Here is a 12,881-nt window from a genome sequence, read left to right on the forward strand (position 1 = left end):
TGATTATTGTCCGCCCCACCATGAAGTTATTATTTGGGGGGCCTATAAACTATGCCCACCAGTGACTTTTTCCCCTTACTATCTCTAATCTCCACCCACAATGATTCAACATTTTGTTCATTAGAGCCAATATCATCTCTCACAACTGCCCTGATATCATCCTTTATTAACAGAGCTACCCCACCTCCTTTCCCTTCATGTCTATCTGTCCGAATTGTCAGATACCCCTGTATGTTTAATTCCCAGTCTTGGCCCCCCTGCAACCACGTTTCTGTAATGGCCACCAAATCATACCCATTTGTAATGATTTGTGCCGTCAACTCATTTACTTTATTTCGACTGCTGCGTGCGTTTAGGTAGAGTGTTTTAATACTAGTTTTTAAACCATGATTTTTAGTTTTGACCCCTCCTGCAGCCCCTTTATATTCATACATGTTGTCCCTTCCTGTCACTTTCTGGTTTAGACTTACCCCAGTGCTACTCTGCTCTGTTGCATCCTGCCTTTTGCATTCTTTCTTGGGGTCCTGTTCATCTGAGTTCTCACCCAATCTAACTAGCTCAGAGCCCTCTCCTGGGTTCCGAATACTCCTTGCATTGAGGCACCGAGCTTTCATGCTTGCCTTTTTATTACACTTTGATCATCATTGGGAGAAGATTGATAGTAATTGAGAGAATGTTGATGGTTATTGAGGGAAGATTGATGGTCATTGAGGGAAGATTGATGGTCATTGAGGGAAGATTGATAGTCATTGAGGGAAGATTGATGTTCATTGAGAGAAGATTGATGGGTCATTGAGGGAAGATTGATGGTAATTGAGAGAAGATTGATGGTCATTGAGAGAAGATTGATAGGTCATTGAGAGAAGATTGATGGGTCATTGAGAGAATATTGATGGGCCATCGAGAGAAGATTGATAGTCATTGAGGGAAGATTGATCGTCATTGGGAGAAGATTGATGGTCATTGAGAGAAGATTGCTGGTCATTGGGAGAAGATTGATGGTTATTGAGAGAAGATTGCTGGTCATTGGGAGAAGATTGATGGTTATTGAGAGAAGATTGATGGTCATTGAGAGAAGATTGACGGGTCATTGGGAGAAGATTAATGGGTTTTTCCACAACCCAACAGCTTCATGGTCAACTTTTCTGATCCCAGATTTTTATTGAGCCCATATTCCAGGCTGACACTCCCAGTGCAATACTGAGTCAGAGCCATGCCATTCGGGAGAGAAGTTAGGAAACACTGCTTCATGCAAAGGGTGGTAGAAGTGTGGAACTCTCCCACAGAAAGCTGTAGTTGCTCGCTCAATTAATAATGTTAAACCTGAGTCAATAGATTTTTGCAATACCAGAGTATTAAGGGATATGGAGCCAAGGCAGGTAAATGGGGTTAGGATACAGATCAGCCATGATCTCATTGAAAACCAGAGCAGGTTCGAGGGGCTGAATGGCCTCCGATTGTTCCTATGTTCCTATGACAGAGCACTGCACTGTCGGAGATACCGTCTTTCAGATGAGATGTGAAACCGAGACCCCGGTAAATGTAAAAGATCGCATGGGACTATTTGGGAGAAGAGCAGGGAAGTTCTCCCTTATGTCCTGGGCCAATATTTTTCCCCAAACCAATATCAGTAAAACAGTTATCTGTCAATATCACATTGCTGTTTCTGGGAGCTTACTGTGCACAAATTTGCAACTGCATTTCTTAAATTACAACAGTGACTACATTCCAAAAATACGACATTGGCTGTGAAGCACTTTGGGACGTCCTGAGGTGGTGAAAGGCGCTATAGAAATGCAAGGTATTTGTTTCTCAGCTGAACATGTTGGTCATTTCTCACAAACTCTCCCTGTTGTGATTTCAGGCTCTGCGTCCTGAGCAGGGCAAAAAATTGGCGATTGGAAGCTCTAGTGAAAGGTTTGAGAGAAATCCTCAGAGAGTGTAGCGCTGATCTGAAGGTCAAACACACCCGTCATTCTGCACACACTTTATTCATTATTTATATCTGGGCCTGACGTCGCCTGTTTAAATGTTAATAAAGTGGAATTGTTTCCACTTGACTCCCCAATCATTTCACTTTACTCATCCTTGGACTGATTGTTTAGTAATTTGCAGAGTGGGACATTTCCGACTGCCCCAGTACTCGGGACGGACCCAACATTTCCAAATGTCTCTCTCGCTGCTCCACAGATTCTCACTCCGCTAATTTCCCTCCTGTTCCCACGGCACTTTGCTTGTTTCATCCTGGAGCTTTGATTTGGTTGGATCTGATCGCAGTGTTGCTCACACTGAACATCCTGGGTCTTGTGTGTGTTCCAAGGTCTGGGCTGTTGTGACTTTCACACTCGCTGTTTTTAGCATTCTAAAGGGACTGGATAATGTCAACCGTGACCAGCTGTCTCACCTTGTCCAGAACAGTAGACCCAGAGGACATGGCCTGCGCTTGAAGGGCAAATTCAAAACTAATCTGGGGAAATAATATTTCAGTGAGTGTGGTCAGTCTATGGAACAGGCTCCCTAGGGAGACAGTGGGAGCAGTTTGTATTGATTCATTCAAAGGTAAATGAGATAGACTTCCTCCAGAAAATCACATTGTGTGCTCCAGTGTCTGAGTAATTTGGGACGTGCCTTGTGGTGAGTGTAGCGAGCTCGGGGGGAACAGGTGACTTTGGGCCTATGGTTCCCAAAACTCTCCACCCCGGGGTTTTCCTTCACCTCATGTCTGGGTCAGTTGTAGACTCATTGATTGAGATCGATCGCTGTGATTGGTCAATAACTCCATTATCATTGGATCATGTGACTACCAGGATGGTAGAAGGTGAACTCGATGGACCTGGGTCTGTTTAACAAATCCTATGTTCCTGAATCTGGGCCTGAAATTGATCCCCCGACAATGTAAATTTTTAGCGAGAGACCCATTTCTCCCGGGGGTTCTGTTGTGAATGGCTCAGTTCGACGCTACCTGAGATCAGTGGCACCTGTCTGGCCTCCTGCTCATCCCACTACTTTCATCACCCGCCATTGGCGGCCGTACCTTCAGCTGCCTGGGCCCTAAGCTCTGGAATTCCCCCCGAAACCGCTCTGCCTCTCCACCTCCATCTCCTTCTTTAAGAGGCTCCTTCAAACCTAATTCCTGGGCAAAGCTTTTGGTCACCTGTCCTAATACTGCCTTATGTGGCTCGATGTCAGATTGTGTCTGATTTAAGCTCCTGTGGAGCACCATTTTACTCTGTGAAAGGCGCTATATAATTGCAAGTTGTCGTTGTTGTTGATCACAGTTTTATTGTTGAAAGCCCAGCTCTGGTTCACTAAAGAGTGGCCGACGTCTGTGGGGAATCAGTGAGGAGGGAGCTGGTGATGGGGGGGTGGAGAGGGGCAGACACAGAGATGGTGATGGGGGGGAGAGGGGGGTGGGGAGCTGGGTGATTGGGGGAGAGGGGTTGGGAGCTGGGTGATGGGGGGAGAGGGGCAGTGAGCTGGGTGATGGGGGGAGAGGGGTGGGGAGCTGGGTGATGGGGGAGAGGGGCGGGGAGCTGGGTGATGGGGGGAGAGGGGCGGGGGGCTGGGTGATGGGGAGAGGGGCAGGGAGCTGGGTGATGGGGGAGAGGGGCAGGGAGCTAGGTGATGGGGGGAGAGGGGCGGGGGGCTGGGTGATGGGGTGAGAGGGCCGGGGAGCTGGGTGATGGGGGGAGAGGGGCGGGGGGCTGGGTAATGGGGTGAGAGGGCCGGGGAGCTGGGTGATGCGGGCAGAGGGCCGGAGAGCTGGATCATGGGGGGAGAGGGGCGGGGGGCTGGGTGATGGGGGAGAGGGGCGGGGAGCTGGGTGATGGGGTGAGAGGAGTGAGAGGGGTGGGGAGCTGGGTGATGTGCGGGAGAGGGGTGGGGAGCTGGGTGATGTGCGGGAGAGGGGTGGGGAGCTGGGTGATGGGGGAGAGGGGCGGGGAGCTGGGTGATGGGGGAGAGGGGCGGGGGGCTGGGTGATGGGGTGAGAGGGCCGGGGAGCTGGGTGATGGGGGGAGAGGGACGGGGGGCTGGGTGATGGGGTGAGAGGGCCGGGGAGCTGGGTGATGCGGGCAGAGGGCCGGGGAGCTGGATCATGGGGGGAGAGGGACGGGGGGCTGGGTGATGGGGGAGAGGGGCGGGGAGCTGGGTGATGGGGTGAGAGGGGTGAGAGGGGTGGGGAGCTGGGTGATGTGCGGGAGAGGGTTGGGGAGCTGGGTGATGGGGGGAGAGGGTGGGGAGCTGGGTGATGGTGGGGGGGTGGGGAGCTGGGTGATGCGGGGGGGGGTGGGGAGCTGGGTGATGGAGGGAGAGGGGTGGAGAGCTGAGTGATGGGGGAGAGGGGCGGGGAGCTGGGTGATGGTGGGGGGATGGGGAGCTGGGTGATGGGGGGGTGGTGGGGAGCTGGCTGATGGAGGGAGAGGGGCGGGGAGCTGGGTGATCTCAGGGTGCCCTGGTGTTGGGCAAGGGACAGACATGGAGATCAGTGACACCCACAGACTGTCTGGGACTTTGCTGTCACTACAGCTGATGGAGATTCCAGATCGAGCTGGGATCTGTGCAGAGTAATAACGGTTCAGTGATGTTAAAGACAAGACTGACAGAAACATTGCACAGAGTGTCAAACACTGATAATATCTCACAAATCAACTCGCGCTCTGAATGGTAAAATAAATCCTGTTTTATTCCCACCGATTCTACAGAAATGAAAGAACTTGTATTTCTATAGCACCTTTCACGACCTCAGGATGTCCCAAAGTGCTTCACAGCCAATGAAGACCCTGTCAGTGACGCACACATTCTGAGAATGTATCAATAACACAGCCCGGGTCGGGAACTTTATATTGTTCTGGTCACTGCTTCCTGAACCGATTGGAAAACATGAAGATAAAGTGTGAAGAGATGCGGGATTCAGTTATGTGGAGAGACTGGAGAAGCTGGGATTGTTCTCCTTAGAGCAGAGAAGGTGAAGGGGAGATTTAAATTTTACGCAGTGAGTTGTTGTGATCCGGAATGCGCTGCCGGAAAGGGTGGTGGGAGCAGATTCAACAGTAACTTTCAAAAGTGATCTGGATAAATACCTGAAAAGGAGAAGTTTGCAGGTCTGTGGGGAAAGGGCGGGAGTGGGACTAATTGAATCGCTCTTTCAAAGAGCCGGCACAGGCACGATGGGCCGAATGGCCTCCTTCTCTGCTGTCTGATTCTATGACTCTATGAGATACAGGGAGGGCCCAATGATCAGGATGGAGGCAGGAAATGGGTTGATATTTTTTCGATCCAGCTGCAATCAGGGCAGGTCGGAATCTGTCCCAAGAGTTCGTAGTTCAAAGGGCATGGGCAGGATGACAGGCTTCACATTTCCAAAATGCAAATCCCATCACATTGGGTTGGCAAGCCTCCCAGTAATTAGTGGGCCGCGTACTATCGAAGAGTGAAAAGAGCAGGAAGAATATTTCCCTTCCTTCATTACCTGCCCAGCAGACAGAAACATCAATATCAGGTCATCAGTGTTCCAACCTCACTCTGACAGCAGCTCCCTGGTGACTCACACCCCGTTACTGATGGGCTTGCACTTTACTCCCAACAACACACAGATGTCAAGAAGATTTTCTTCCACTCCTCTCGCCCGCCTGCCTCGATCAGCGAGCAATTCACAAACTTAGCTTCACATCTTCATTTGGCCACTCTCCCCTCCTCCCCTCCTCAGCCCTTCCGCATCTCTTTCTCTCGCTCCCTCACTCCATCCACTCACGGGGCAGGTTCCAAGTCTGCTTCCCCTTTAATATTTCAGTAAAAGGCTCCTGAAATCCACCGACTGTCCCCGGGGAAGCTCCTGAACCTTTTCATCCTGGTTACACAGCAGACAAGGAGGGACATCTTCTGTCACAGTCAACACACACACCATCCCAGGACAGCGCAGGAACAAATCTGGAAACAGCTGCTCCCAACACATTGGGAAGAGGATTGTGTCGATGGAATTGAAGCAAAAATCCAGCCTAGTCCCCGAGTTTGTCTCCCCATAAATGAGAGCAAATGTCCCGGAGCTGATTCCTGATCCTCACTGGGAGAAGGTGCAGACACGTAATATTAGTGACATTCCAGTTATTCTGCACGTCCTCATTCCCAGTCTTGGAGCAAGTGTCACAAACTGAACCACAGCTCATCGATTCATCCCTAATCACCCGGCTTAATGAAAACTCCAAACCCGACCCTTCATAAACACATCATTCATTGTGTGAATCATTCACTCACACATCCTCATCCCTGAGAGTGGGCACCATAAACCACATCGCACTCTATATTATGGGCTGTGTCTAGTTTCAGTGCATTGTGTGTCAGCCGTGGCTCATTGGGCAGCACTCTCACCTCTGAGTCAGAAGGTCGTGGGTTCAAGACCCCCACCAGAGACTTGACACAAAATCCAGGCTGACACTCTCAGCGCAATATTGAGGGAACGCTGCACTGTCGGAGGGGCAGTACTGAGGGAGTGCTGCATTGTTGGAGGGGCAGTACGGAGGGAGTGCCGCAGGATTGCACCTTTGGAATATGGTGATGTTATACCTGGGGATTATGGTGGTATTATACCTGGGGAATATGGTGATGTGATACCTGGGGAATATGGTGATGTTATACCTGGGGAATATGGTGGTGTTGTACCTGGGAATTATGGGATGTCCATGTCCTGGGTGTGAACAATCTAGGTCCAGTCAAGTTTGATACAGATGCTGATTCTTCAGTAATTTCTTGTTGCGGTCACACCGTTTAGCTCAGATTGTGATGCCAGAGACATCCTGATAATCTCCCTGATTGGAGCCTGTCCCTCTAATTATCCCTCAAGTGCCCAGAGGAACAGAAGGAGCTCACAATCTGCCAACACTCTTATTCCCCGCTCGATGTATAATTAGACCCGTCGCCTCTGTTGAACCAGCAGAGATTTTCTCCAGTGAGAAGTCTGATTTCCAGCCATTGCCCTGAAGTGAAGACTTGATTTGATTTGAGATTGTTCTGCATTTCACCGGTTTCTGAGCTTCGCAGAGAATGGGTTACGGGGAGTTTGTCTGCTATGCACAGTGTGTGTTGACTCAGCTCCAATCTGGTGAGGTCAGTGTTGCTTTAATGAGCCTGGTAATTAAATATTCTCCTCCCAGTTACAAGGAATTAATTCCACTCAAATTGGAATAAAACATTTGCAATCTTACAGTGCCTTTCACTCCCTCAGGACATCCCAAAGTACATTACAGATTTTTTTTTTTTTTTTAAATTCGTAGCCAATCGTTCCAATTCTTTGTCAAATCACAAACGCCAGAGGTCACCTTGGGCCCATTCAAGGATCACTCTGCGCCAATGCTCTTAGCCAAAAGGCCTAGAGCCACTGCACCGTTCCTGGAAGTACTGCAATTCCAGGTTCGTGCCATGGAGGTGGATGGGTTAATGAAGAACATATAAAGTGTTGTCTTTAGTGCAATGTAGACACACGGCAGCCAATTTGAGCACAACAAGATCAGACAAACAGCAATGTGATAATGGCCAGAAAACATGCCTCATCACTGCTGCTTGAGGGATAAATATTTACCAGGACAGCTGGGAGAGTTACCCCGCTTTTCTTTGAAACAGTGCCATGGGATTTTTTTACATTCAACTGAGATGAAACCTTGGTTTAATCATAGAATTATAAAAAGTTACAGCACGGAAGGAGGCCAATTAAACCCACCGTGTCTGTGTCAGCCGACAAAGAGCTATCCAGCTTAATCTCACTTTCCATCTCTTAGTCCGTAGATCTGTAGATTATGACACTTCAAGTGCACATCAAGCACTTTTTAAATGTCGTGAGCATTTCTGCCTCTACCACCCTTTCATGCAGTGAATTCCAGACGTAAGAACATAAGAAAATAAGAAATAGGAGCTGGAGTAGGCCATTTGGCCCCTCGAGCCTGCTCTGCATTCAATAAGATCATGGCTGATCTGATCCAGGCCTCAACTCCACTTCCCTGCCCAATCCCCATAACCCCTTGACTCCCTTATCGTTCAAAAATCTCTCTAACTCCACCTTAAATACATTCAGTGACTCAGCCTCCACAGCTCTCTGAGGTAGACAATTCCAAAGATTCACAACCCTCTGAGAGAAGAAATTCCTCCTCATTTCCATTTTAAATGGGCGTCCCCTTATTCTGAATCTATGCCCCCTAGTTCTAGATTCTCCCACTTGGAAAAATATCTACTCTGTCAAGCCCCCTCAGAATCTTAGATGTTTCAGTAAGATCACCTCTCAGTCTACTAAACTCCAATGACTATACACCCAACCTGCTCAATCTTTCTTCATATGACAACCCATTCGTCTCAGGAATCCATCTCGTGAACCTTCTCTGAACTGCCTCCAATGCAAGTATATCCTTCCTTTAAATACTGAGACCAAAACTGCATGCAGTACTCCAGGTGTGGCCTTACCAATGCCCCGTACAGTTGGAGCAGGACTTCCCTACTTTTATACTCCATCCCCCTTGCAATAAAGTCCAACATTCTACCCTCTATCTTCACCCAGACACCCACCACCCTCGCATTGAAGACATTTCCCCTCAGATGTCCTCTGAACCGCCTACCAATTACTTTAAATCTACGTCCTCTGGTTGTTGACCCTGCTGCTAAGGGAAATCTATCCTTCCTATACACTTTATCCAGGCCCCTCAAATTTTAAACAGCTCAATAAGGTTTCCACTCAGCCTCCTCTGTTCCAAAGAAAATAAACCCAGCCTATCCAATCTTTCCTCATAACTAAAATTCTCCAGTCCAGGCAACATCCTCATGAATATTGCATGTACGCTCTCTCGTGCAATCACATCTTTCCTGTAATGTGGTGACCAGAACGGCATGCAATACTCTAGCTGTGGCCCAACTAGTGTTTTATACAGTTCAAACAAAACCTCCCTGCTCTTGTATTCTCTGTCTTGGCTAGTAAAAGCAAGTACTCCGTATGCCTTCTTAGCCACCTTATCTACCTGGCCTGCTACCTTCAGGGATATGTGGACCTGAACTCCAAGGTCCCTTTGTTCCTCTGCACTTTTCAGTGGCCTACTATTTAATGTGTATTCCCTTGCCTTGTCAGCCCTCCTCAAATGCATTATCTCACACTTCTCTGGATTGAATTCCATTTGCCACTGTTCTCCCCACCTGACCAGTTGATTGATATCGTCCTGCAGTCTACAGCTTTCTTCTTCATTATCAATCACACAGCAAATTTAGTATCATCTGCAAACTTCTTCATCATACCCCCTACATTCAAGTCTAAGTCATTGATATATACCACAAAAAGCATGATCTTATTAAATGGTGGAGCAGGCTCGAGGGGCCAATGGCCAAATCCTGCTCCTATTTATTATGTTCTTATGAACCACCCCCTCCCTTGTTGGGCTTGTTACATACTGGCTAAAAAAGTTCTGCTGAATTCATTTTAGGAATTCCGCACACTCTATTCCATTCACACTAATTTTATCCCAGTTAACATTCGAGTAGTTGACATCCCCTACTATTACTGCCCTATAGTTTTTGCACTCAGAAATTTGCCTTCATATTTGCTCTTCTATCTCCTCTGACTGGTTGGGGGTCTATAGTACACTCCCAGCAGTCTGATCGCCCATTTTCTGTTCTTCAATTCAAACCATATGGCCTCATTTGTTAATCCTTCCAACATATCAATCCTCCTCACAGCTGCAATTGTTTCTTTATTCAATACTGTGATCTCTTTTTTTTTACCCTGCTCTCTATCCCATCTGATAACCCTGTAACCAGGAATGTTGAGCTGCCACACCTGCCCTTCTTTCAGCCATGCCTCAATAATAGCTATAATATGACAACCCGTTCGTCTCAGGAATCCATCTCGTGAACCTTCTCTGAACTGCCTCCAATGCAAGTATATCCTTCCTTTAAATACTGAGACCAAAACTGCATGCAGTACTCCAGGTGTGGCCTTACCAATGCCCCGAACAGTTGGAGCAGGACTTCCCTACTTTTATACTCCATCCCCCTTGCAATAAAGTCCAACATTCTACCCTCTATCTTCACCCAGACACCCACCACCCTCGCATTGAAGACATTTCCCTTCAGATCTCCTCTGAACCGCCTACCAATTACTTTAAATCTACGTCCCCTGGTTGTTGACCCTGCTGCTAAGGGAAATCTATCCTTCCTATACACTTTATCCAGGCCCCTCAAATTTTAAACAGCTCAATAAGGTTTCCACTCAGCCTCCTCTGTTCCAAAGAAAATAAACCCAGCCTATCCAATCTTTCCTCATAACTAAAATTCTCCAGTCCAGGCAACATCCTCATGAATATTGCATGTACCCTCTCTCGTGCAATCACATCTTTCCTGTAATGTGGTGACCAGAACGGCATGCAATACTCTAGCTGTGGCCCAACTAGTGTTTTATACAGTTCAAGCAAAACCTTCCTGCTCTCGTATTCTATGTCTTGGCTAGTAAAAGCAAGTACTCCATATGCCTTCTTAACCACCTTATCTACCTGGCCTGCTACCTTCAGGGATATGTGGACCTGAACTCCAAGGTCCCTTTGTTCCTCTGCACTTTTCAGTGGCCTACTATTTAATGTGTATTCCCTTGCCTTGTCAGCCCTCCTCAAATGCATTATCTCACACTTCTCTGGATTGAATTCCATTTGCCACTGTTCTGCCCACCTGACCAGTTGATTGATATCGTCCTGCAGTCTACAGCTTTCTTCTTCATTATCAATCACACAGCAAATTTAGTATCATCTGCAAACTTCTTCATCATACCCCCTACATTCAAGTCTAAGTCATTGATATATACCACAAAAAGCATGATCTTATTAAATGGTGGAGCAGGCTCGAGGGGCCAATGGCCAAATCCTGCTCCTATTTATTATGTTCTTATGAACCGCCCCCTCCCTTGTTGGGCTTGTTACATACTGGCTAAAAAAGTTCTGCTGAATTCATTTTAAGAATTCCGCACACTCTATTCCATTCACACTAATTTTATCCCAGTTAACATTCGAGTAGTTGACATCCCCTACTATTACTGCCCTATAGTTTTTGCACTCAGAAATTTGCCTTCATATTTGCTCTTCTATCTCCCTCTGACTGGTTGGGGGTCTATAGTACACTCCCAGCAGTCTGATCGCCCATTTTTTGTTCTTCAATTCAAACCATATGGCCTCATTTGTTAATCCTTCCAACATATCAATCCTCCTCACAGCTGCAATTGTTTCTTTATTCAATACTGCGATCCCTTTTTTTTTACCCTCCTCTCTATTCCATCTGATAACCCTGTAACCAGGAATGTTGAGCTGCCACACCTGCCCTTCTTTCAGCCATGCCTCAATAATAGCTATAATATCGTACTCCCAACTGTCTATCTGTGCTCTCTGCTCACCTGCCTTATTCCCGAGACGCCTTGCTTTGAAGTATACACCATTTAGCACTGCCAAGCTCCCTTGTTGTCTATTTTCTAGCCCTTGTTTCGTCTGTCTTCCAAATTCACTTTCTACTTTTTTGCTTTCCAATTTCAGCTTTGCTTCTTTGCCTTCTGGATCTATTCTCAGGTTCCCATTCCCCTGCCAAGCTAATGTAACCCTCACAAACAGCACTTGGAAACCTCCCCGCTAGGATATTGGTCCCGGTTTTTAAGGTTCAACCCGGCCGGCTTGTACAGTTTCCACCTCCCCCAGAAATGGTCCCAATGCCTCAGAAATCTAAAGCCCTTCCACCTGCACCATCTCTCCAGCCATGTATACATCTTCTCTATGTTCTGATTTCTGTACTCACTTGCACATGGTACCAGGAGTAAGCTGGAGATTACTACTTTTGAGGTCCTGCTCTTTAATCTCTTTCCTAGTTCCCTAAACTCTGCCTGCAGGACTTCATCCTGCTTTCTACCTATATCATTGGTATTGATATGAACCACGACCTCTGGCTGTTCACCATCTCCCCCATAATGCCCTGCAGCCGCTCGGTGACATCCTTGACTCTGGCAACAGGGAGGCAACATACCATCCTGGAGTCACGTCTGTGGCTGCAGAAACGCCTGTCTGCTCCCCTAACTATCGAAGCCCCTATCACTGTTGCTCTTCTACTCTTCTTCCTTCCCTCTGTGCAGCTGAGCCACCCGTGGTGCCGTGGACTTGGCTCTGGCTGCACATCCCAGAGGAACTATCGTCCCCACTAATATCCAGAACAGAATACTGGTTGGAGAGCGAGATGCACTCAGGGGATTCCTGCCCTACCTGCCTGGTCCTCCTCTTCTGTCTGGCAATCACCCACTTCCTCTCTGCCTGCACACTCTTAAGCTGCGGGGAGGCCACCTCTCGAAACGTTCTGTCCACGAAGTTCTCAGCCTCGTGGATGCACCGCAGTGACTCCAGCTGCCGCTCCAGCTCCAAAACCCGGATCTCGAGCTGCCGTAGTTGGTGACACTTCCTGCACATGTGGTCGTCCAGGCCATGAGAAGCTTCCAGAACTTCCCACATGGCCCAGGATGTGCACCCCACCGGACTGAGTTGCCCTGCCTGCCTATATTTAATAGACTAAGAACTAACTTAACAGAAATAAACTTAAAACTTAAAAAAAACTCTCACCAGCTACCCACCAATCAGCTCCTTCCCTTGTGCCGACGTCACATTTTTTACTCTGACTTCACTTTCGAATCCTGCATCTGTTGAATTGTTCCCAGCTCAGCCTGCACTCCGCGCTCATTTTATCGCCACTGCCGCTCTCGCTCTGCTCCCACTCAGATCTCGACCAGATCCACTGCCTCCTATCCAAAACACAGTACCTCCGACATTGCAGCACTCACTCAGTACTGCCCCTCTGACAGTGCAGCACTCCATCAGTACTGCCCCTCCTATAGTGCACCA

This window comes from Pristiophorus japonicus, chromosome 7 (assembly GCF_044704955.1).
Source record: "Pristiophorus japonicus isolate sPriJap1 chromosome 7, sPriJap1.hap1, whole genome shotgun sequence".
In the NCBI taxonomy this organism is placed as follows: domain Eukaryota; kingdom Metazoa; phylum Chordata; class Chondrichthyes; family Pristiophoridae; genus Pristiophorus; species Pristiophorus japonicus.